This window comes from Salmo trutta, chromosome 2, assembly GCF_901001165.1.
Source record: "Salmo trutta chromosome 2, fSalTru1.1, whole genome shotgun sequence".
Classification (NCBI taxonomy): domain Eukaryota; kingdom Metazoa; phylum Chordata; class Actinopteri; order Salmoniformes; family Salmonidae; genus Salmo; species Salmo trutta.
The window spans coordinates 73490577-73517107 of NC_042958.1; the positions used below are offsets into that span (position 1 = coordinate 73490577).

At 42.3% G+C, this 26531-nt stretch overlaps 1 pseudogene; it reads left to right on the forward strand.

The window, feature by feature from the left end:
• LOC115163466 (arginyl-tRNA--protein transferase 1-like) overlaps positions 1 to 26531 on the forward strand; it is a 174578-nt pseudogene that overhangs the window by 14749 nt on the left and 133298 nt on the right.

Below are 26531 nucleotides of genomic sequence, written 5' to 3' on the forward strand. Positions count from 1 at the left end.
CTAGTGTAACCAGGAGGTGAGGCCTCATTTAACACAGTAAATTCATCAGGTTTAAGCCATGTTTCAGTCAGGCCAATCACATCAACATTATGATCAGTGATTAGTTCATTGACTACAACTGCCTTGGAAGTGAGGGATCTAACATTAAGTAGCCCTATTTTGAGATGAGGTATCACGATCTCTTTCAATAATGACAGGAATGGAGGAGGTCTTTATTCCAGTGAGATTGCTAAAGCGAACACCGCCATGTTTAGTTTTGCCCAACCTAGGTCGAGGCACAGACACAATCTCAATGGGGATAGCTGAGCTGACTACACTGACTGTGCTAGTGGCAGACTTCACTAAGCTGGCAGGCTGGCTAACAGCCTGCTGCCTGGCCTGCACCCTATTTCATTGTGGAGCTAGGGGAGTTAGAGCCCTGTCTATGTTCGTAGATAAGATGAGAGCACCCCTCCAGCTAGGATGGAGTCCGTCACTCCTCAACAGGCCAGGCTTGGTCCTGTTTGTGGGTGAGTTCCAGAAAGAGGGCCAATTATCTACAAATTCTATCTTTTGGGAGGGTCAGAAAACAGTTTTCAACCTGCGATTGAGTTGTGAGACTCTGCTGTAGAGCTCATCACTCCCCCTAACTAAGAGGGGGCCAGAGACAATTACTCAATGCCGACACATCTTTCTAGCTGATTTACACGCTGAAGCTATGTTGCGCTTGGTGACCTCTGACTGTTTCATCCTAACATCGTTGGTGCCGACGTGGATAACAATATCTCTATACTCTCTACACTCGCCAGTTTTAGCTTTTGCCAGCACCATCTTCAGATTAGCCTTAACGTCGGTAGCCCTGCCCCCTGGTAAACAGTGTATGATCGCTGAATGATTTGTTTTAAGTCTAATACTGCGGGTAATGGAGTCGCCAATGACTAGGGTATTCAATTTGTCAGAGCTAATGGTGGGAAGCTTCGGCGTCTCAGACCCCGTAACGGGAGGAGTAGAGACCAGAGAAGGCTTGGCCTCTGACTCTGACTCGCTGCCTAATTGGGAAAACCGGTTGAAAGTTTTTGTCGGCTGAATGAGCAACACCGGTTGAGTATTTCTACAGCATTTCCCTCCAGAAGCCATGAGAAAGTTGTCCGGCTGCGGGGACCGTGCGAGGGGATTTATACTATCTGTACTTACTGGTGGCACAGACGCTGTTTCATCTTTTCCTACACTGAAATTACCCTTACCTAATGATTGCGTCTGAAGCTGGGCTTGCAGCACAGCTATCCTCGCCGTAAGGCGATCGTTCTCCTGTATATTATGAGTACAGCGACTGCAATTAGAAGGCATCATGTTAATGTTACTACTTAGCTTCGACTGTTGGAAGTCCTGATGAACCATGTCCAGATAAAACGTCTGGAGTGAAAAAGTTGAATGAAAAAAGTTGAGTGAGGGAAAAACTAAAAATTATAAATGGTAATTAAAAAGTAAAAACCGTAAAGTTGTCAGGTAGCAAAGTAAGGTTGGCAGCAAAACGCACAGCAGCACATAAACAAGTCTGCAAGTTGTGACCGGAAATGACGAAGGCTGTGAGCTCTGTGAACGTACTTTGGTGCAAAAAGTGCAAATCAATCCCAGAACAACAGCAAAGGACCTTGTGAAGATGCTGGAGGAAAAAGGTACAAAAGTATCTATAAACACAGTAACACGAGTCCTATATTGACATAACCTGAAAGGCCACTCAGCAAGGAAGAAAGAAGCCACTGCTCTAAAACTGACATTAAAAAGCCAGACTACAGTTTGCAACTGCACATGGGGACAAAGATCAGACTTTTTGGAGAAATGTCCTCTGGTCTGATGAAACAAAAATATAACTGTTTGGCCAAAATGACCATTGTTATGTTTGGAGGAAAAAGGGGAAGGCTTGCAAGCCGAAGAACACTATCCCAGCCGTGAGACACGGGGGTGGCAGAATCATGTTGTGGGGGTGCTTTGCTGCAGGAGGGACTGGTGGACTTCACAAAATAGATGGCATCATGAGGCAGCAAAATTATGTAGATATATTGAAGAAACATCTCAAGACATCAGTCAGGAAGTTAAAGCTTGGTCGCAAATGGGTCTTCCAAATGGACAATGACCCCAAGCATACTTCCAAAGTTGTGGCAAAATGGCTTAAGGACAACAAAGTCAAGGTATTGGAGTGGCTATCACAAAGCCCTGACCTCAACCCTATAGAAAATATGTGGGCAGAACTGAAAAAGCCTGTGCGAGCAAGGAGGCCTACAAACCTGACTCAGTTGATACACCAGATCTGTCAGGAGGAATGGGCCAAAATTCACCCAACTTATTGTGGGAAGCTTGTGGAAGACTGCCCGAAATGTTTGACCCAAGTTAAACAATTTAAAGGCAACTCTACCAAATACTAATTGAGTGTATGTAAACTTCTGACCCACTGTGATGAAAGAAACAAAAGCTGAAATAAATCATTCTCTCTACTATCATTTCACATTCTTAAAATACAGTGGTGATCTTAACTTGTTATGGATAGGGGGCAGTATTTTCACGGCCGGATAAAAAACGTACCCGATTTAATCTGGTTATTACTCCTGCCCAGAAACTAGAATATGCATATAATTAGTAGCTTTGGATAGAAAACACTCCAAAGTTTCTAAAACTGTTTGAATGGTGTCTGTGAGTATAACAGAACTCAAATAGCAGGCAAAAACCTGAGAAGATTCTGTACAGGAAGTACCTTGTCTGACCATTTCTTGGCCTTCTTTGTCATCTCTATCCAAAACAAAGGATCTCTGCTGTAACGTGACACTTTCTAAGGATCCCATAGGCTCTCAGAAGGCGCCAGAACGTTGAATGATGACTTTGCAGCCCATGGCTGAAAAACAGTAGCGCATTTGGTAAGTGGTCGATCTGAGAACAATGAGACGGGTGTGCACGTGCACGTGAAGAGTCCATTTTAGATTTTGAGTCTTTGAACGGAAAGGACGTCTCCCGGTCGGAATATTATCGCTTTTTTACGTGAAAAATCGCATAAAAATTGATTTTAATAAAACGTTTGACATGCTTCGAAGTACGGTAACGGAATATTTTGAAATGTTTTGTCACGATACACGTCCGCGCGTCCCCCTTCGTTACCCTTCGGATAGTGTCTTGAACGCACGAACAAAACGCCGCTATTTGGATATAACTATGGATTATTTGGAACCAAACCAACATTTGTTGTTGAAGTAGAAGTCCTGGGAGTGCATCCTGATGAAGAACAGCAAAAGAAATCAAATTTTTCTTATAGTAAATCTGAGTTTGGTGAGTACCAAACTTGGTGGGTGTCAAAATAGCTAGCCTGTGATGGCAAGCTATCTACTCAGAATATTGCAAAATGTGCTTTCACCGAAAAGCTTTTTTAAAATTGGACACCGCGATTGCATAAAGGAGTTCTGTATCTATAATTCTTAAAATAATTGTTATGTTTTTTGTGAACGTTTATCGTGAGTAATTTAGTAAATTCACCGGAAGTGTTCGGTGGGAATGCTAGTCACATGCTAGTCACCTGCTAACGTAAAAAGCTGGTTTTTGATATAAATATGAACTTGATTGAACAAAACATGCATGTATTGTATAACATAATGTCCTAGGAGTGTCATCTGATGAAGATCATCAAAGGTTAGTGCTGCATTTAGCTGTGGTTTTGGTTTTTGTGACATTATATGCTAGTTTGAAAAATGGGTGTCTGATTATTTCTGGCTGGGTACTCTGCTGACATAATCTAATGTTTTGCTTTTGTTGTAAAGCCTTTTTGAAATCGGACAGTGTGGTTAGATAAAAGAGAGTTGTCTTTAAAATGCTGTAAAATAGTCATATGTTTGAAAAATTTAAGTTTTCGGATTTTTGAGGAGTTTGTATTTCGCGCCACGCCTTATCATTGGATATTGGAGCGGTGTTCCGCTAGCGGAACATCTAGATGTAAGAGTTACCCTCTTGATATTACCCTAGGATAGGGGGCGCCACAGCGCATTTTGAAAAAAATGAGTGCCCATTTTCAACGGCCTACTAATCAAACTCAGAAGCTAGGACATGCATATAATTAATACTTGTGGATAGAAATCACCCTGAAGTTTCTAAAACTGTTTGAATGGTGTCTGTGAGTATAACAGAACTCATATGGCAGTCAAAACCCCGAGACCGATTGAAACAGGAAGTGGAATTCTGAATTGTGGACTCAACTTCACAGCTTTGCCTATTATTCACACAGTGAGCTATCGTTCATTGAGCCCTTTCTATTGCTTCCACTAGATGTCCCCAGTCTTTACAAAGTGTTTTGAGCCTTCTACTGTCGGAACTGAATGAATGAGACGCTGTGGCAATTGGTCACAGTAGGAGGGCCATCAGCATTGTGACGTCGGCGGCCGTGTCTACCCCCACCTTTGGAAACGTTTTGAAACACAATACAATCGTCCCACTCTAATCTTATTGGCTCTCTTGTTGAAACAGGCCCTGAAGATTAATGTTATACAACGTTTGACATGTTTGAACGAACCTAAAGGAGGGAAAAAAGTTATTTTTCGAAACCGCAGTCCCGCGCCCGGAGGAGCATTTGGATACAGCCTTCAGACGCGCTAACAACAGCAAGCTAATGGAACATAAAGGATGGACTTTTTCGACCGAAAATACATTTGTCGTGGACCTGGGATTCCTGGAAGTGCTTTCTGATGAAGACAACTAAAGGTAAGGGATTATTGACAATATTATACAAGATTAGATGTGATATGCGATTGTTCCAAGATGGCGCCGAGCTAGATTTACTAGCTCATTTTCTGAGTATCGCATCCCCTTTTATCGCAAAGTGTGATTACCCAGTAAAGTTAATTTAAAATCTGGTATGACAGGTGTTTTCAAGAGATATTCATCTATAAATCTTAGATTGACAATATAAAATTAAAAAATTGTTTTCGAATAGTAATTTAGTCAATTGTAGCACTGTTTCCCGGGACGCATTTGAGGGAAAATAGTTAGTCAACGTCAGACGCCGATGTAAAATGCTGTTTTTATATATAAATATGACCTTTATTGAACAAACGAATGCATGCTTTGTGTAACATGATGTCCTAGGTGTGTCATCTGATGAAGTTTGTAAAAGGTTAGTGCTGCATTTAGCTGTTTTTTGGTTATTTGTGATGCATGTGGTTGGTCGGAAAATTCAAATGTTGCTACTTTTACCATGTACTCCTCTAACATAATCTAATGTTGTGCTTTTCCTGTAAAACCTTTTTGAAATCGGACGACGAGGGTCGATTCAAGAGAGGTGTATCTATAAAACGATATGAGACAGTCCTATATTTGAAAAAAATATATATTACATTTCGTTATGCTAATGTCGCTAGGAGTTTTTCGCTGGATGTTGATCCAGCGCGATGAGACGCTCAAGAGGTTTTAACTGACCTAAAACAGGGAATTTTTACTCGGATTAAATGTCAGGAATTGTGAAAAACTGAGTTTAAATGTATTTGGCTAAGGTGTTTGTGAACTTCCGACTTCAACTGTATGTAGAAATCCAGGTTTTTCCAAAGGGTTCACAGACGTTTTCTTGACACTGTATGCTATGGTCATTATTTGAACTGGCTAGCCTGCTAACTTGGCGTTCGCAAGCTAACAAGCTAGAAACGAACAAAAACATTGTTTTTAAAGTTGCTTTTAGTTGCCTGGTTTGCTAGATTGACATGTACTAAATGGGTTTATTGGTGTTAAAATACCCCAGTTATGCTACGTTGGAAAACCAGGCTGCTGATGTCATCCAGCCTGTAGTTTTTGTGTTTATAGTTTTTCATTACGACAACGACAAGTTGATGTCGGGCGACAATAGAATATTTGTGATGGACCTGCGACAACTGATACAGATATTTATTTTTATTTTTATTTATTTCACCTTTATTTAACCAGGTAGGCAAGTTGAGAACAAGTTCTCATTTACAATTGCTACCTGGCCAAGATAAAGCAAAGCAGTTCGACAACATACACAACACAGAGTTACACATGGAGTAAAACAAATATACAGTCAATAATACAGTAGAAAAATAAGTCTATGTACAATGTGAGCAAATGAGGTGAGATAAGGGAGGTAAAGGCAAAAAAAGTCCATGGGGGCAAAGTAAATACAATATAGCAAGTAAAACATTGGAATGGTAGATTTGTAGTAGAAGAAAGTGCAAAGTAGAAATAGAGATAATGGGGTGCAAAGGAGCAAAATAAAATAAATAAAATAAAGAAAACAAATACAGTTGGGGAAGAGGTAGTTGTTTGGGCTATATTATAGATGGGCTATGTACAGGTGCAGTGATCTGTGAGCTGCTCTGACAGCTGGTGCTTAAAGCTAGTGAGGGAGGTAAGTGTTTCCAGTTTCAGAGATTTTTGTAGTTCGTTCCAGTCATTGGCAGCAGAGAACTGGAAAGAGAGACGGCCAAAGGAGGAATTGGCTTTGGGGGTGACCAGAGAGATATACCTGCTGGAGCACGTGCTACCGGTGGGTGCTGCTATGGTGACCAGTGAGCGGAGATAAGGGGGACTTTACCTAGCAGGGTCTTGTAGATGACCTGGAGCCAGTGGGTTTGGCGACGATTATGAAGCGAAGGCCAGCCAACGACAGTGTACAGGTCGCAGTGGTGGGTAGTATATGGGGCTTTGGTGACAAAATGGATGGCACTGTGATAGACTGCATCCAGTTTGTTGAGTAGGGTATTGGAGGCTATTTTGTAAATGACATCGCCAAAGTCGAGGATCGGTAGGATGGTCAGTTTTACGAGGGTATGTTTGGCAACATGAGTGAAGGATGCTTTGTTGCGAAATAGGAAGCCAATTCTTGATTTAACTTTGGATTGGAGATGTTTGATGTGAGTCTGGAAGGAGAGTTTACAGTCTAACCAGACACCTAGTCTGGAAGGAGAGTTTACAGTCTAACCAGACACCTAAGTATTTGTAGTTGTCCACATATTCTAAGTCAGAACCGTCCAGAGTAGTGATGCAGGACAGGCGGGCAGGTGCAGGCAGCGATTGGTTGAAGAGCATGCATTTAGTTTTACTTGAATTTAGGAGCAGTTGGAGGCCACGGAAGGAGAGTTGTATGGCATTGAAGCTCATCTGGAGGGTTGTTAACACAGTGACCAAAGAAGGGCCAGAAGTATACAGAATGATGTCGTCTGTGTAGAGGTAGATCAGAGACTCACCAGCAGCAAGAGCGACATCATTGATGTATACAGACAAAAGAGTTGGCCCAAGAATTGAACCCTGTGGCACCCCCATAGAGACTGCCAGAGGTCCGGACAACAGGCCCTCCGATTTGACACACTGAACTCTATCAGAGAAGTAGTTGGTGAACCAGGCGATGCAATCATTAGAGAAACCAAGGCTATTGAGTTTGTCGATGAGGATGTGGTGATTGACAGAGTCGAAAGCTTTGGCCAGGTCAATGAAAATGGCAGCACAGTATTGTTTCTTATCGATGGCGGTTACGATATCGTTTAGGACCTTGAGCGTGGCTGAGGTGCACCCCAGACCAGCTCTGAAACCAGATTGCATAGCGGAGAAGGTGCGGTGGGATTCAAAATGGTTGGTAATCTGTTTGTTGAGTTGGCTTTCGAAGACCTTAGAAAGGCAGGGTAGGATGGATATAAGTCTATAGCAATTTGGGCCAAGAGTGTCCCCTCCTTTGAAGAGGGGGATGACAGCAGCTGCTTTCCAATCTATGGGAGTCTCAGACAACACGAAAGAGAGGTTGAACAGGCTAGTAATAGGGGTTGCAATAATTTCGGCAGATAATTTTAGAAAGAAAGGGTCCAGATCGTCTAGCCCGGCTGATTTGTAGGGGTCCAGATTTTGCAGCTCTTTCAGAACATCAGCTGAATGGATTTGGGAGCAGGAGAAATTGGGAAGGCTTGGGCGAGTAGCTGTGGGGGGTGCAGTGCTGTTGACTGCAGTAGGGGTAGCCAGGTGGAAACATGGCCAGCCGTAGAAAAATGCTTATTGAAATTCTCAATTATAGTGGGTTTATCGGTGGTGACAAAGTTTCCTATCCTCAGTGCAGTGGGCAGTTGGGAGGAGGTGTTCTTATATCCATGGACTTTACAATGTCCCAGAACTTTTTTAAATTTGTGTTGCAGGAAGCAAATTTCTGCTTGAAAAAGCTAGCCTTAGCTTTTCTAACTGCCTGTGTATATTGGTTTCTAACTTCCCTGAAAAGTTGCATATCACAGGGGCTGTTTGATGCTAATGCAGAACGCCATAGGATGTTTTTGTGTTGGTTAAGGGCAGTCAGGTCTGGGGAGAGCCAAGGGCTATATCTGGACAAGGCATATTGACATTAAGGAGAGGCATGCTTAGCCGAGTGATCAAAGGGCCCAGTGAGAGTTAGATAGTTAGCCGAGTGATCAAAGGGTCCAGTGAGAGTTAGATAGCTAGCCGAGCCATAGGTAGCAAGCTAGTAGTAGATGGAAGTCTGTTTTTAGCCACCTCGTGCGATTCCGTCTGTAGATTAGTGGGGTTCCGTGTGGTAGGGGGGACCAGTCCAATTGGCAAAATAGTTAGTTATAGTGGCCCAAGAAAATTGTCCGATAGACCTATTCAGATAGCAGCCGATAAGACAGCTAACAATTAGCGGGCCGCAGATGGGCATTCGGGTTACGTCGCGACGGAGGGGCCAGTTGGATAACTCCCTCGGGCAGATAACGTCGGTGGTCCAGTCGTGAAGGCCCGATGGGGCTCCGAATCGGCAGTAAAACGGGTCCGGATAGGTGATTGTAGCCCAGGAGAGGCTGATGGAACTCTTCAGCTGGCTAGCTCCGGAATAGCCCAGGAGTGGCTGATGAAACCCTTCAGCTGGCTAGCTCCGGAATAATTTATGTTAACTCCGGGACCAATGTTGCCAATAGTCACTCAGGTAGCAGCTAGCTAGCTGCAAGATCCAGGTGTAAACGTCCAGAGCCTGCGGTACAAATCCGGGGATATGGAGAGAGAATAGGTCCGGTAAGCTCTCGTCTGAGTCGCGCTGTACAAAAATTGGCGATAGCTTTTCGAGCTAATGGATAGCTGAGGACCGCTAACTGTGGCTAGCTGAACTCCAACGTTAGCCAGTGAACTGGCTAACCTCTGGCTAGCTTCTGTTGTGGATTTCAGATTTGAGGTAAAAATACTTTTATTTTTTAAATTGGTGAGGCGGGTTGCAGGAGACTGTTTTGAGGTTGAGTTTTTAGAAAAAAAATATGTAAAAAGATATGCGAAGAAAATATGTAAATATATATATACACGGGACACGACAAGAGGAAGACAAAGGACGTCTGAACTGCTACGCCATCTTGGGAAAAACGTAATATGTTGATAAACGTAGTATAAACCTACCTTTTAGTCTTTAAATCTGTTTGTTTAGTACACTACCATACTCACTCTGTTTACATGGCCTCATGTGAATCCTTAAAGAGATGGGTGGGGCTAAGGCTTAAGATGGTGTGAACAATGCTGAGTGGGTGTAGACAAAGAAAAGCTCATTTCACAGTTCATTTTCTGAAAAGTGGGGTTTACAAGTTTATCAACTTTCAAAGCAGAAATACTTTCTAATTGTTCCTCAACTCTAGTGTATAATATACCATTTTCTAGCTCTGAGTCTCTTCTTTTGTCCAATGTAAAAATATATATATATTTTCGAGCCGGTCGGTCACATATTTCAGCAATTACCAAGAAAGGCTAAAGCCAACTATACCCAATAAATGACAGCAATAGGTTAATGATATAACAGGCTTACTTATAACCCATTGTAAACTAAATACAGAGCTCAACATTAAAAAGACAGATCAAATTTAGCCTACAAATATCTCAACAGAATGAAACAAAACACCTTTTGCATATTTAAACTGGTTTAGATTAATAAATTGGCCTGCAATAAAAGTGATGATGATATAAATAATAATAATACAACAAATTATTATTAATATGAAAAATAAATAAAATAAGTTCCACAATTGCATTCTATCTGATTAGCATGTTACACAGTAGCCTGCATTTGGCCGCGCCAACATTCTTCTCATCTTTGTCACTACAATATTAAAGCTTGTCCTTACGAAGGACATTCCCCTTGTAGGCTTTTTCGGCAATTACGGCTAACATTAACCCTGTCATACACATACGTGCACGCGTGCACACACATTACACACTCAAACGCACACATGCATGGGTTATCTTTGTGTAAAGTGATCACTTTGTTTTTCCGGAAAGCAACCCAGGTAAGGTCATTAAATGCTGTTTCTATTAAATCTGATGACTAAAAACACTTGTGGTTTTTGTTCCATGGAGATGGACACAAACATACCCTCCTTTATTCACTGCACTGCTTGGGTGTAGCACGAACGCCTGTGGTAGAGGTAATAGAAAACAGAATTTGAAAAATTTGGATGACTCCCAGCCACAGTATTACTTCTGCACGCTGTTTATTGTGTTGATCATTCAGTCACAGACCTTTTTCAAGAGATATAATTGAAAAGGCACACTTGGGTGTATCCTTTCCCCACACACATGTGGAAAATAGAACTATAGAATGCTTATTTCCTCTCAAAAACAATTTGATGTAATAATACAACCTGTCTTAAATGTTCTCAAGGGGCTCTCTCAAGGTGTACAAGAGCCTAGACGGTTTAAAGCTTTTCCATTCCTCCTGATTGGCATGCTTGAATAGGAGAAATGTAAGTCAGACAGATTTGCAGTAGTTGGCTGGCACCCATAAGTGGTAGACATAGTTTATAAAGGAAGAGGTATTATCCTCCTTTCTCTTTCATAATCTTTTTTTCTCTTTTCCCCTGCTTTGATATGTACCCTCTTTTGTGTGGATTTATCATTCTGTGTCCTATTTAAATGCCACAGTCTTCATTTTGTCTTAACCCTTCTTTGCCTGTCACTCTTTTGAAGGTGAGACTAGTGCGCTCCAACCCCCCCCCCCCACCCCCCCTAGATTACCCTTATATCGAGGGCCCAACCACTTCAAAACAAGTGCACTATGTAGGGAATGCCATTTGCGATACAGCCTCTTGCTGTTTGGATACGGGGGATGTCAGGTATTCAGTCCCACCCTCCTTCATCCATCACTCCTTCCATCACCCAGCACTTCTGCTAGTTATATTTTTTTATTCCAACCCCAAACTATAATTTCGTCCCAACCGGTCGCAGTTGTTGGACTGAAGTATCCACTACTCTAGAGCTTAAATTCAGTGTTAGCGTTAGTTTTATATTTTAGACCATGCTGGCACTTGACACACTTGGAGGACTGTCTCCACTCCGTGGTTCTCACCAGACATTCTGTATCTCTCACAGCTATACTATACCTCAGCCTGATTTTCTCTGTGTAAATCTCACATCGCTATTGTCTCCATATCTGTATCTATACGAAAGTAAATGTGTGTGTAGATCCCTGTCTAAATGTGAGTGAATGTGGATGTCTCATATTTTGCACTCTATTCAACCGCTAGCTCCCTGTCATTCTCTCTGAGATTTTGTCCTTAACCGTGATGTGGGGGCAGTGCACTTGTTTCATCTTCGGGATCCCTGGACCCATTATCTCCAGGCAGGAACCACAGCTGGACTCAGACTCCCATAATCCTTAGTTCTGGGTGGTTGTTAATTTTATGGTTGGAATCTCGATTGGCATGACTGATCTCAAAACTCTGAACCAAGCATCTAAACAAAAAAGCTCATCAACAGAACTTTGAACTGGGAGTCTGAACTGCTTCAGTATAACCTTTTTATAGCGCTAAACTGCTTGTGTGGCATTGTCTAAAATCTCTCCACTTATTGTTTGGCTTCCCCCATTGTCTGTCCTTCTCCCCTACAAACCACTACCACCCCTTCCTCCTCCTCATTCTCCCCAACTCCATACTGTATGTCCTCATTCTTCTCCTACCTGTCTTACACCCTTCTCTATCGGCACTCTCCACAAGAATATGTTGACTTTATCAATCCTCCACTTCTTTTTTTTCACCATCTTCCTCGTCATTCCTCCCTACCTCCCACTTATCTCCCCACCCTCCCTCCTCCCCCTGAAGGTGAGGCTAGTGCCCGTCAATGATGATGACCCTCAGTTCAGGGCAACCTATGAGCAGTTGGCAGTGCTGTATGCATGCTACCAGATGGCCGTTCGCGGCGACTCCCCCGCCGAGTGTAACGAGAGCGAGGTACAGTCATGGTTCTGACATCAAACCTACTGTAATGCGCAGGGCACTGTCTGCCTCGTACTGCTCCCATGCACTGTGCTTTCCACGGCCATCCTGACACATTTCGCTCCTCCATCAAACACAGTATCATCCATTAAGGGTTGAAGCTATCTTTTGTTAGCAGATATGAAATACGCCTACATATTAATATTCTTGAAATTACAGTGGTTTGCAAAAGTATTCACCCCCCATGGCATTTTTCCTATTTTGTTGCCTTACAACCTGGAATTAAAATGGATTTTTTGGGGGGTTTGTATCATTGAATTTGCACAGCATGCATACCACATTGAAGATGCAAAATATTTCTTATTTTGAAACAAACAAAAAAACTGAACATGAGCGTGCATAACTATTCACCCCCCAAAGTCAATACTTTGTAGAGCCACCTTTTGCAGCAACTACAGCTGCAAATCTCTTGGGGCATGTCTCTATAAGCTTGGCACATCTAGTCACTGGGATTTTTGTCCATTCTTCAAGGCAAAACTGCTCCAGATCCTTCAAGTTGGATGGGTTCCACTGGTGTACAGCAATCTTTAAGTCATACCACAGATTAATAATTGGATTGAGGTCTGGGCTTTGACTAGGCCATTCCAAGACATTTAAATGTTTCCCCTTAAACCACTCAAGTGTTGCTTCAGCAGTATGCTTAGGGTCATTGTGCTGCTGGAAGGTGAACCTCCATCCCAGTCTCAAATTTCTGGAAGACTGAAACGGGTTTCCCTCAAGAATTTCCCTGTATTTAGCGCCATCCATCATTCCTTCAATTCTGACCAGTTTCCCAGTCCCTGTCGATGAAAAACATCCCCACAGCATGATGTTGCCACCACCATGCTTCACTGTGGGGATGGCGTTCTCGGCGTGATGAGAGGTGTTGGGTTTGCGCCAGACATAGCATTGGCCAAAAAGCAAAATTTGACCCGAGTACCTTCTTCCATATGTTTGAGTAGTCTCCCACATGCCTTTTGGCGAACACCAAATGTGTTTGCTTATTTTTTTCTTTAAGCAATGGCTTTTTTCTGGCCACTCTTCCGTAAAGCTCTGTGGAGTGTACGGCTTAAAATGGTTCTATGGACAGATACTCCAATCTCCACTGTGGAGCTTTGCAGCTCCTGCAGGGTTATCTTTGGTCTCTTTGTTGCCTCTCTGATTAAATCCCTCCTGGCCTGATCTGTGGGTTTTGGTGGGCGGGCCTCTCTTGGCAGGTTTGTTGTGGTGCCATATTTTTTCAATTATTTAATAATGTATTTAACGGTGCTCCGTGGGATGTTCAAAGTTTCTAATATTTTTTTATAACCCAACCCTGATCTGTACTTCTCCACAACTTAGTGGTGTTGCTGACTCTGGGGCCTTTCAGAACAGGTGTATATATACTGGAGATCATGTGACACTTAAATAAAGTCCACCTGTGTGCAATCTAATTATGTGACTTCTGATAGTAATTGTTTGCACCATATCTTATTTATGGGCCTCACAGCAAAGGGGGTGAATGCACCCACCACCTTTCCGTTTTTTTGGGGGGAGGGTTTTGCATTTTTTTAAGGTTATTTCTTTCATTTCACTTCACCAATTTGGACTATTTTGTGTATGTCCATTACATGAAATCCAAATAAAAATCCATTTAAATTACAGGTTGTAATGCAACAAAATAGGAAAAATGCCAAGGGGGATGAATACTTTTGCAAGGCACTGTACATACATTTTTTATTCAATCGGCGAAGAGACCTTTTTGCTGATCTAATTTGGTCTGGTTTGCTTTTCCACTTTTGAGTACACCTCAATGTCCTTGACATCACATGATTGCTCTGACCACCAAGCTTGTTGTCACAGCAAATCTTCTGCATTCTTGTTTGCAGAGAGCCACATACCCATTGTTGTGTTAGGGCATTTTCTTAAATAGTTCTGAGCTGTAGTTCAAATCAGTTATTCGTTATGTTGTATTTTTTTTTATTTGCTCCGGTTGGTTTCACATTGCCAAATGCCAGGAAAAGGAGGGCCGAACAGGCCCCCATTAACATCGACAGGGCTGTAGTGGAGCGGGTCTGGAGTTTCAAGTTCCTTGGTGTCCACATCACCAGCAAACTATCATGGTCCAAACACGTCAAGACAGTTGTGAAGAGGGCACGATAACACCTTTTCCCCTTAGGAGACTGCAAACATTTGGCATGGGTCCCCAGATCCTCAAAAATTTCTACAGCTGTACCATCGAGAGCAACCTGACCGTTTGCATCACCGCCTAGTATGGCAACTGCGCGGCATTCGACTGTAAGGCGCTACAGAGAGTAGTGCATACGGCCAAGTACATCACTGGGGCAAAGCTTCCTGCAATCCAGGACCTATATACTAGGCGTGTCAGAGGAAGGCCCAAAAAATGGTTAAAGACTCCAGTCACCCTCATAGACACTTCTCTCTGCTACTGCACGGCAAGCGGTACTGGAGTGCCAAGTCTAGGTCCAAAAGGCTCCTTAACAGCTTCTAGCCCCAAGCCATAAGACAGGTGAACAAATAATCAAATGGCCATCTGGACTATTTGCAATGACCCCCTCCCTCCCTACACACAATACCCCATAAGGACAAAGCAAAATCTGTTTTTTTGAAATATTTGAAAATGTATTAAAAATAAAAACAGAAACCTTATGTAAATATGTATTCAGACCCTTTGCTATGAGACTCAAAATTGAGCTCAGGTACATCCTGCTTCCATTGATCATCCTTGAGATGTTTCTACAACTTGATTGGAGTCTACCTGTGGTAAATTCAATTGATTGGACATGATTTGGAAAGGCACACACACCTGTCTACATAAGGTCCCACTGTTGACAGTGCATTTCAGAGTAAAAACCAAGGAATGAGGTTGAAGGAATTGTCCGTAGAGCTCAGAGACAGGATTGTGTCGAGGGAACAGATCTAGGGAAGGGTACCAAAACATTTCTGAAGGTCCCGAAGAACACAGTGGCCTCCATCATTCTTAAATGGAAGAAGTTTGGAACCACCAAGACTCTTCCTAGAGCTGGCCGCCCGGCCAAACTTAGTGGGCCTTGGTCAGGGAGGGGACCAAGAACCCGATGGTCCCTCTGACAGACCTCCAGAGTTCCTCTGTGGAGATGGGAGAACATTCCAGAAGGACAACATCTCTGCAGCACTCCACCAATCAGGCCTTTATGGTGGAGTGGCCAGATGGAAGCCACTCGGAAGCCACTCCTCAGTAAAAGGCATATGACAGCCAGCTTGGAGTTTGCCAAAAGGCAACTAAGTGATTCTCAAACCATGAGAAACAAGATTCTCTGGTCTGATGAAACAAAGATTGAACTCTTTGTCCTGAATGCCAAGCATCACGTCTGGAGGAAACTTGGCATCATCCCTACGGTGAAGCATGGTGGTGGCAGCATCATGCTGTGGGGATGTTTTTCAGCGGCAGGGACTGGGACACTTGTCAGGATCAAGGGAAAGATGAATGGAGCAAAGTACAAAGAGATCTTTGATGATAACCTGCTCCAGAGCGCTCAGGACCTCAGACTTGGGCCAAGGTTCACCTTCCAACAGGACAACAACCCAAAGCACACAGCCAAGACAACGCAGGAGTGGCTTCGGGACAAGTGTCTGAATGTCTTTGAGTGGCACAGCCAGAGCCCGTACTTGAACCCGATCAAACATCTACAGAGAGACCTTGAAATAGCTGTGCTGCGTCACTCCCCATTCAACCTGACAGAGCTTGATAGGATCTGCAGAGAAGAATGTGAGAAACTCCACAAATACAGTGAGGGAAAAGGGTATTTGATTCCCTGCTGATTTTGTACGTTTGCCCACTGACAAAGAAATGATCAGTCTATCATTTTAATGGTGGGTTTATTTCAACAGAATAACAACAACAAAAATCCTGAAAAACGCATGTCAAAAATGACAAATTTATTTGCTTTTTAATTGAGGAAATATGTATTTGACCCCCTCTCAATCAGAAAGATTTCTGGCTCTGGGTGTCTTTATACAAGTGCTCCTAATCTCAGCTTGTTACTTGAATGAAAGACACCTGTCCACAGAAGCAATCAATCAATCAGATTCCAAACTCTCCACCATGGCCAAGACCAAAGAGCTCCCCAAGGATGTCAGGGACAAGATTGTAGACCTACACAAGGCTGGAATGGGCTACAAGACCATTGCCAAGCAGCTTGGTGAGAAGGTGACAACAGTTGTTGCGATTATTCGCAAATGGAAGAAACACAAAAGAACTGTCTATCTCCCTCGGCCTGGGGCTCCATGCAAAATCTCACCTCGTGGAATTGCAATGATCATGAGAACGGTGAGGAATCAGCCCAGAATTACACAGGAGGATCTTGTCAATGATCTCAAGGCAGCTGGGACCATAGTCACCAAGAAAACAATTGGTAACACACTACGCCGTTAAGGACTGAAATCCTGCAGCGCCCGCAAGATCCCCCTGCTCAAGAAAGCACATATACATGCCCGTCTGAAGTTTGCCAATGAACATCTGAATGATTCAGAGGACAACTGGGTGAAAGTGTTGTGGTCAGCTGAGACCAAAATGGAGCTCTTTGGCATCAACTCAACTCGCCGTGTTTGGAGGAGGAGGAATGCTGCCTATGACCCCAAGAACACAATCCCCACCGTCAAACATGGAGGTGGAAACATTATGCTTTGGGGGTGTTTTTCTGCTAAGGGGACAGAACAACTTCACCGCATCAAAGGAACGATGGACGGGGCCATGTACCGTCAAGTCTTGGGTAAGAACCTCCTTACCTCAGCCAGGGTCGTGGATGGGTATTCCAGCATGACAATCACCCAAAACACACAGCCAAGGCAACAAAGGAGTGGCTCAAGAAGAAGCACATTAAGGTCCTGGAGTGGCCTAGCCAGTCTCCAGACCTTAATCCCATAGAAAATCTGTGGAGGGAGCTGAAGGTTCGAGTTGCCAAACGTCAGCCTCGAAACCTTAATGGCTTGGAGAAGATCTGCAAAGAGGAGTGGGACAAAATCACTCCTGAGATGTGTGCAAACCAGGTGGCCAACTACAAGAAACATCTGACCTCTGTGATTGCCAACAAGGGTTTTGCCACCAAGTATTAAGTCATGTTTTGCAGAGGGGTTAAATACTTATTTCCCTCATTAAAATGCAAATCAATTTATAACATTTTTGACATGCGTTTTTCTGGATTTTTTTGTTGTTATTCTGTCTCTCACTGTTCAAATAAACCTACCATTAAAATTATAGACTGATCATTTCTTTGTCAGTGGGCAAACGTACAAAATCAGCGGGGGATCAAATACTTTTTCCCTCACTGTACAGGTGTGCCAAGCTTGTAGCCCCATACCCAAGAAGACTCCAGACTGTAATCACTGTCCAGGGCCTGAATACTAATGTAAATGTGACATTTCCAGGGGTTTTTGCAAACATTTCTAAAATCCTGTTTTTGCTTTGTCATTATGGGGTATTTTGTGTTGATTGATGAGGGGAAAAAATCTTTAATAAATTAAAGAATAACGCTGTAACGTAACAAAATGTGGAAAAAGTCAAGTCTGAATACTTTCAGAATGCAATGATATGCACTACTTTTGACCAGAGCCCATAGGGCCCTCATAAGTGTTCTGGTCAAAAAGTAGAGAAGTCACACTTACATTGGCATGGAACAACAATGTTTTTAATTATGACTCTGAAGTGTGGATCAATGTCGGGGCAACATTATAGATTTACGTTGAATGGTTGCAGTGCGATGAGGGAGTTTCTAAACTCAGCAAATAAAGAAACGTCCCTTTTTCAGGACCCTGTCTTTCAAAGATAATTTGTAAAAATCCAAATAACTTCACAGATCTTCATTGTAAAGGTTTTAAACTCTGTTTCCCATGCTTGTTCAGTGAACCATAAACAATTAATGAACATGCACCTGTGGAACGGTCGTTAAGACACTAACAGCTTACAGACGGTAGGCAATTATGGTCACAGTTATGAAAACTTAGGACACTAAAGAGGCCTTTTTACTGACTCTGAAAAACACCAAAAGAAAGATGCCCAGGGTCCCTGCTCATCTGCGTGAACGTGCCTTAGGCATGCTGCAAGGAGGCATGAGGACTGAAGATGTGGCCAGGGCAATAAATTGCAATGTCCGTACTGTGAGACGCCTAAGACAGCGCTACAGGGAGACAGGACGGACAGCTGATCGTCCTCGCAGTGGCAGACCACGTGTAACAACACCTGCACAGGACTAGTACATCTGAACATCACATCTGCAGTACAGGTACAGGATGGCAACAACAACTGCCCGAGTTACACATCAGTGCTCAGACTGTCCGCAGTAGGCTGAGAGAGGCTGGACTGAGGGCTTGTCGGCCTGTTGTAAGGCAGGTCCTCACCAGACATTACCGGCAACAACGTCGCCTATGGGCACAAACCCACCATCGCTGGACCAGACAGGACAGGCAAAAAGTGCTCTTCTCTGACGTGTCGCGGTTTTGTCTCACCCGGGGTGATAGTCGGATTCGCGTTTATTGTCGAAGGAATGAGCGTTACGCCGAGACCTGTACTATGGAGCGGGATTGATTTGGAGTTGGAGGGTCCATCATGGTCTTGGGCGGTGTGTCACAGCATCATCGGACTGAGCTTGTTGTCATTGCAGACAATCTCAACGCTGTGCATTATAGGGAAGACATCCTCCTCCCTCTTGTGGTACCCTTCCTGCAGGCTCATTCTTACATGACCCTCCAGCATGAGATGCACTGCAGTACTTAATGCAGCTGGTGGCCACACCAGATACAGACTGTTACTTTTGATTTTGATCCCCCTTTCTTCAGGGACACGTTATTCCATTTCTGTTAGTCACATGTCTGTGGAACTTGTTCAGTTTATGTCTCAGTTGTTGAATCTTGTTATGTTCATACAAATATTTACACATGTTAAGTTTGCTGAAAATAAACGCAGTTGACAGTGAGAGAACGTTTCTTTCATTGCTGTTTAGTTTCACTCTAATGTACAGGAAGTTGTTGGCCTGAAGACTTGGATACACCTCTCCATCAACAACAATTAATCAGAACAGTAGACTGAACCAGTGTGGATTGTATACCTTCCCTTGTTTTATGAAAATATTTTATGTTCATGTCAATATTGTGAGTCTGGCTGTGTATGCGCAATTGTGTTTGTTTGTGTGTGTGTGAAAATGTGGTTAAGTGTGTGTGTGCTCACTTGTGCATGTGCTAAGGTGGTTGTGAGCATGTGTGCAAACATGGTTGTGACTGTGAGAATACAAGTGATTAGTGGTGTTCATTCTTTGCTTATTGAATGTTTTTTTTGTACTTTTCTGTGGCAACTATGTTAGCTAAACAGACTGGTTACTGATACAGAGTTCCTGTATCCCTATTCGCCCAGGAAAACAAATATATATATATTTTTTGAGCTGAGTGCCCACTTCGCTGCCTACATTTTGTGTGCTCCATGCCTCAGTAAGCATAAGCGCAATTTCATGTTATTTTTCCGGAGGGGAGTAGGTTACATGCAGCTATTTACATGTTTTACACAAAATACATTATCGACATGTTCGTAAAACTTTGTTGTCAGTACTACAAACCTAAACACGACACAAACATGCTGTCTAGTGATTTCATGTCCTTCTTAGCTGTTGAGTTACATGCAGCTATTTACTCTTGTGACGATATCAGGATATATGGCATAACTATGGCACTGGGCGATGCTAAACGAACTCGTCCATTGTCACTCTTTTCACCAGTCTGGATACACGCTCGTCTGTCTAGAACGTTCGGATGACCAGAAGTGGAATGCAACAAGACAGACTAATTAGCGATTGAATGTTATTTTTTTCATCATCAATGCAAACATTGTCTAAGCTGCTCGGGAGGCAAACAGGCAGTCAAGTAGTGTTCTTTTATTCCAGGAACTACAATATGACTGCAACTACAAAGATGAGCCTACATCATCACACAAAACACTGATCGTTTTATTCCAAAGTGTAGGTACTGCGTCCTCGTGCAACTGCAATATCCGTTACATTACAACAGACAGACAGAGAAGGTAGTTGCCTTCATAATATGTGTTTTGGAATGTTCATTCAAATTGCCATGGGGTATTTATTTCAGTTGTACAGAAATATGAGGCAGAGATATGCGCTACATCATCATGGTTCAAAAGAGGGTGAGTAAAGAGCGAAACGTGGAGTGTAGTGATGGGTTGTTCGAGAACGAGTCGGCTCTAAGAGCTGGCTCTTTTAGGTGAACGTTGGGAGCCGGCTCGCATATCAGAAGAGCCAAATATATTTTTTAAGTGTAGATATGACTAATCAAAAAAAGAATTATGAATAGAATGATCTAATTCTAAGAATGAAAAAAGAAATAAAATAATATAGGCCAAAATGCTCAAGCGCACACACATTCGTCCTGAAAGATCTGCAGATCCTCTGAGCTGGTGGAAGAACAAGGCCTCTGTCTACCCACGGCTTACTAAAGTCATGACAGGGAGACTGCATAGTGGCCACATCCGTTCCCACTGAGAGGGTCTTCTCGAAAACGGGACAAATAATTACTGAGAGAATAAACCGTTCCTCGAAAGAAGAAATCAGAAGAAGAAATCAGCCCCTCGAAAGTGAGGCAGCTTGCATTTCTGAATGAAAATCTCTCATAAAAGCAAAATATGGTCAGTATTGCTGTGTGCTGCTGGTTATACCATGGCAATAAAGAAGAGAGAAAAGAGGGACCAGTTTAATGTTTTAAGTGGGATGCTGCAGTTTTGCACATTGTTATTTATTATTTATTTTTATTTTATATGGTGAAATATTATATTATGTTGTTCAGATTGTATTTGTTTTGAATTGTTACATTTATATGCACTTTGGTTATATACATAAAAAAATGGTTATACTTTAAATGCACATGTGTAATAGCATCCTTTTTTACATGTATTGCAATTTGTGGGATGCTGCAGTTTTGCAAATTGTTATTTATTTTTCTTTGATATGGTGCAATATTCTATTATGCTTTTCAGATTGTATTCGTTTTGAATTGTTACATTTATATGCACTTGGTTTATATACATAAAAAAGTTATACTTTAAATGCAAATGGTTAATAACATTCTTTTTCATAACAAACCAATGCATTTTTAAATACATTGTGGCTAAGGTAGAATATGATTTCATTTAATAATTGAATTAGAATTGTTTTAACACCAATCATTGTCAAACTATCGCAAACTGTTTGACTTGAAAAAAGACAAAACATATATTTTTGGTGAGTTGAGCCGAACTAGCCTGCTCACTGAAAAGAGCCGGAATGCCCATCACTAGTGGAGTGTGAGCTGCAGCTATGTTAGAAAAACGAATGTGTGCGTAAAAAACAGATATGTGCAGAACGTGATACGGATCCTTAGCTTTAAGAAAGGTTTCCAGAGGGGTGTGCAGGGTGTGGTTGAAAACTCTTTATCCGTAGCCACAGCCATAACTAAAATCAACAAGAAGTCCATTTACATCTGAGATTGATACTACGCTAGTAAATGAATACTGCTACACAGGAAATAAAGTTAATTCCTGGATTCTTGAGCCATGTCTGGGAGCACATATGAACTCACAGTAGTCTGTAGGTGATTGGGGAAGAAGAGGATGCTGCTCCTGGACATTCTACCTGCCGCTGTCTTTCTGTAACCTTTCTGTAACCTGCCTACATACCTAGCTACCTGCCAACAGCGCTCAGCAAATTACCCAATTCTCCAGCTTGTAAAAATGAGTGAATTAATAAATACAAGCTGTCAGGTTCGCCAGTCAGAGAGTCCGTCTGTGTGGCGGATTCTTTCCTGATGCCGTAACACCAGGACTATGAATAGTTAAGGTGTGTGTGCCGGTGTGCGTGTGCATGCGTATGTTTGTGTTCTGCCCAGTTTTACTGCTGTGTTGGGAGCCTGGGACAGTAGAGCCTTTCATGGACAGAAAGGAGAGCCAGAGAGGTGTGGACCACAACACTATGGAACGCTGTTTGGGTCTTAAAGCATGTGGTCAAAACGCAATCTTTTTAATGTTATGTGTGTAAAGTAAGCAGGTGCATGCGCCAAATTAACGAGTGCACACGCTAAATGAATGGGTGCACGCATTAAATTGTCCTGCACACGTCAAATTAACGCCTACAGCTGCTAAATGTACACCTACACACGCTAACTTAACGCGTTCTTTAATATGCTAATTTTATCAGCCAATTTCCCGAGCTCTTCCTTTCATTAAATAGGTGTACAGTCAGTTTGATGCAACAACACCACAATTGAAGATGGCGAGAAGGAACTTCCTTATCCGCTGCAAACAGACACTAAATGAATGCACTTGGCTTCTGTTCTCCAACAATCCTGAACTTGATGCCCTTCAGTCCACATTAGCAAGGTTGATTCTTTTTAAATACTATTATTACTTTATCATAAAGTTTATCTGCTAGCTAACACAGAGGCCGGATCTGTGTATGGCTATGCAGTTATGTTGGAGGCTCAGACACTGAGACAGCAGTGCAAGTAATTTAGGCTTATGTGTCGCTAATATTGTAAGTCTAATTAGGCCAAGGGAGTATTTTATATTTAGCTAGTATATGCAGTATATCCATATTTTGTTTTAATAAATGCTGTTATTTAAATGGCTGGATTGCAAAATGAGTTACTAGTTAGCTTGATAACGCTCCTTAGCCGCACACCCCGGCCATAGCCACAGTGGACTGCACCGTCTTGTAATATTTTTACAGCCCTGCTATGTACATAAAGGTGACTTATTATCGAGGAACTGACGTCAAACATGTTTTTGTATTTTTAGGCAAACAACAACTGAAGGTCTAAAACTTCAGGCAGGCTGGCTGGCTAGCTATAATTTCAATGCCACCTAGCCTTAGCCGCGCTAGCTCACTTGACCTAGGACAACCCTGTAAAAACGTTGCTAATATCTACAACATATCAGCTTTCCAACAGCACAGATATTACTTTTGAATACCCTTTGAAATATGAATACTTCATCTACGCCTATGATGTAGAAATTAACAACTTCAGACATAAACCAGGAATGTTAACATTAGTACTATGGCACTGTTTGAACAGGAATCGCAGTACCATCCATGATCTCTATTTCCACAAAACTGTCGTCTTGCAGAATGGAAACCATGCAGAGGAACCTTGAGTGGCCTAGGGGGAGGCTGATAAATGTTGGGTTTACTATAGATTATTTTTTCACTCTTTGTTCTCCTGCTGCCCATTGTATTCGTTCTTGGTCAACATTTCTATTTATGTCTTGGCTTTAAGGTCCAATATTATAAAAACATTACTTGGCCACAATTTGTGACAGTTACTATAATTTAAAAGTGGTTTTGGAATGAGTGGGGTGGGCTGTGTCACAATACATTAAGTAGCATAAACACAGTGTATTATTGTTACAGCCAGTTCCGGTTACCGGGCTCCTCAGACTTGGAGAGGAGCTAGAGGTGCACCTTGTTATATGCCATCACTCAAGAGCAACTGAGGTTTCTGATGTCCTGTGATGGCAAATATTCTACATGTGTCCCGATCGACAGTCAAACGTTGTCTAAGGTCAGTTGTGCTTGGGAGTAATGCTATAAACTACAGACTTTAGATGCATGGTTTCCAGTTTATTACCAATCAAACAATTTAGAATGACTACAATCCAGACAGGACTTTAAAATCAAATCAAATCAAATTTATTTATATGGCCCTTCGTATATCAGCTGAAATCTCAAAGTGCTGTACAGAAACCCAGCCTAAAACCCCAAACAGCAAGCAAAGCATGTGAAAGAAGCACGGTGGCTAGGAAAAACTCCCTAGAAAGGCCAAAAACCTAGGAAGAAACCTAGAGAGGAACCAGGCTATGAGGGGTGGCCAGTCCTCTTCTGGCTGTGCCGGGTGGATATTATAACAGAACATGGTCAAGTTGTTAAAACAAGTTGTTAAAAAAATTACTATGATGATATGCATTACCTCATCCCTGTCCATTGTTACTCATTTTTTCCAAACACTTCAATCTGTCACAGGCACAGTTATATTCTGACATGTCAGACTTCGCTCTGGATGAAAAGATTAAGGACTTGGTGGCTGGGAACGTCAAACTTGGTCCGGAGGCTGTTCGATCACAATTAAGGGCTCCGGGTGCAGAGACACAGAGTGAGGTACAGCATGCTTCGTGTTAACCCGAGGGCGGCTGCCCTCAGAGCCATGTCACAGAGGCTGTATAGAAGGTCATACCGTGTTGCTGGACCAAACTTGTTATGAGAACTTGATGGAAACCACAAACTGATAAAGGTAGATGTATCTTTGTGATAGACACAATTGTCTATAACACTGGTGAGAAGTTGTACATTGTAACATCTCAAATTGTTCATCAACAACTAACAGTTAAGTAAGCAATATCCCTTGATACCATATGTCACTCATGTGGATAATAATTGTTTTGTGTTTCTGCTACTTCTGTGATTGATAGAATATCTGCACCATGAAATTAACAAACATGCTTATATTGAGTACATACGAAGGCAATAACAGTTGGAGCAAAGTATTTGTGCCTAAGTGTGAGCAACAGGAGAGTCTGTCCTCTTGACTCATCAAGATAAACGTGGTTATTTTTCCAATTGAAGGAGATGTTGTAATCACATATCTTCCGCCGCAGGAACAGTCTAGAACAAACCGTTGTTGTACCCTTTAGAGGGCTAACGGAAGTACTTATAGTTGTGATCCGCCGTAGATTTTTCATTAACATTGTTCCACATTTTGGATGTTAATTTAATATTTGGTCTGCTGCTTTGTTATATACTGCAGGAACTTGATGCAGCATCTAAGTGGTAAAGTAGGATGTTGATGTTTGTATCAACCAGTGCTGTATTTTCTGATTTAGGTGGAGGATAGTCATACATGGTGGCGTTGATGGGTACAGCCTTCTCGTTGTTTCTCCGTGCTTCCAGCAACAATCGCAGCAGTACTGTAATGGATTGCTTCATTGTCTCCAGATATGGCGTTCCCTCCAGAGTTAGGACGGACCATGGAGGAGAAAACAACACTGTCTGCTTGTTGAATGTAATACATATTGAAAATATTATTTAAAAAATAGTGCTACCTGCATCCTTAAAATGTCTTCTTGACCTACACATTGATTACATTCTATAATGAGATTACATTCTATAGTGAGTGATGCATGCGCCTACATTTTTTTTCTGTAAATCATTTTCAGAACGCGATCACCTCATGTTTGACAGCTTTATTGCTTTCTCCATGTTTTTGAAATGTATAAGCCTTTAAATGACCTTTTACAGACTACTTCTACAAACAAGGCTTCACTTGTGGCAGCACCTATTCATGTGCCGCCCCCCCATCTTCTGCACCACTTCTTATGGCCCCCCTCCACCTATACCACTCTCTGAGCCTTATCATCCACCTTCACCACACTCTTCTGTTGATGTTGGTGATGACAATGAATAAGTCATCCCTGTAAATAGTTCAATGTCTTGTTATTACAGATGAATTGTGGGAAGTATCTGAGCTTTGTTGTTCTGAATGTCTCTTTTTTAGTGTTGACCTTCAAACACTGCTGAAGTTAATGAGATGCCAACCAAATGAACATGATGAGGGGTGGCAGGGTAGCCTAGTGGTTAGAGTGTTGGGCTAGTAACTTAAAGCTTGCATGTTCAAATCCCCGAGCTGATAAGGTACAAATCTGTCGTTCTGCCCCTGAACAAGGCAGTTAACCCACTGTTCCTAGGCCGTCATTGAAAATAAGAATTTGTTCTTAACTGACTTGCCTAGTTGAATAAAGGTAAATCAAAAGAAAAATGAGGGACAATGTTTATGATTGTACAATGAGAGGCTTTCAGAGAGCCCGCTTTAATCCGGTCGTAAAATTAGACATTGTTTTTAGGGATGCTGACGGAAAAGGGGCAGCTGATGAGGGTGGTCCCTCGAGAATTTCTCCGGCTGCTAATGAGTGTCATCCATTCCTCTGCAATATTTGAGGGACCTGATTGGCAAAAATGCCTTTAATGCAAGGTGAGTTACACTTTTACACCAACAAAGACATTTGTTTATGGCAATATATGACTTGAGTAAGATATTTGATTTTTGTATGTTATGTAATGTGTCCTTTATTTCCTGTTAGTCTTCTGTGTGACAGCAATCTATGATGCCGTAGACAAGCAGGTGGGCCTCATGATTGCTGTCTGTCTGGTACATGGGGGTGTTGAGGCACACATTTTTTCAGAGAGGCTCTGCAGAAACGTGTGTGGCCTACAACCTCCTGTACCAGAACTGAAAGAAATTGCAGAATATGACTTCAGAGAG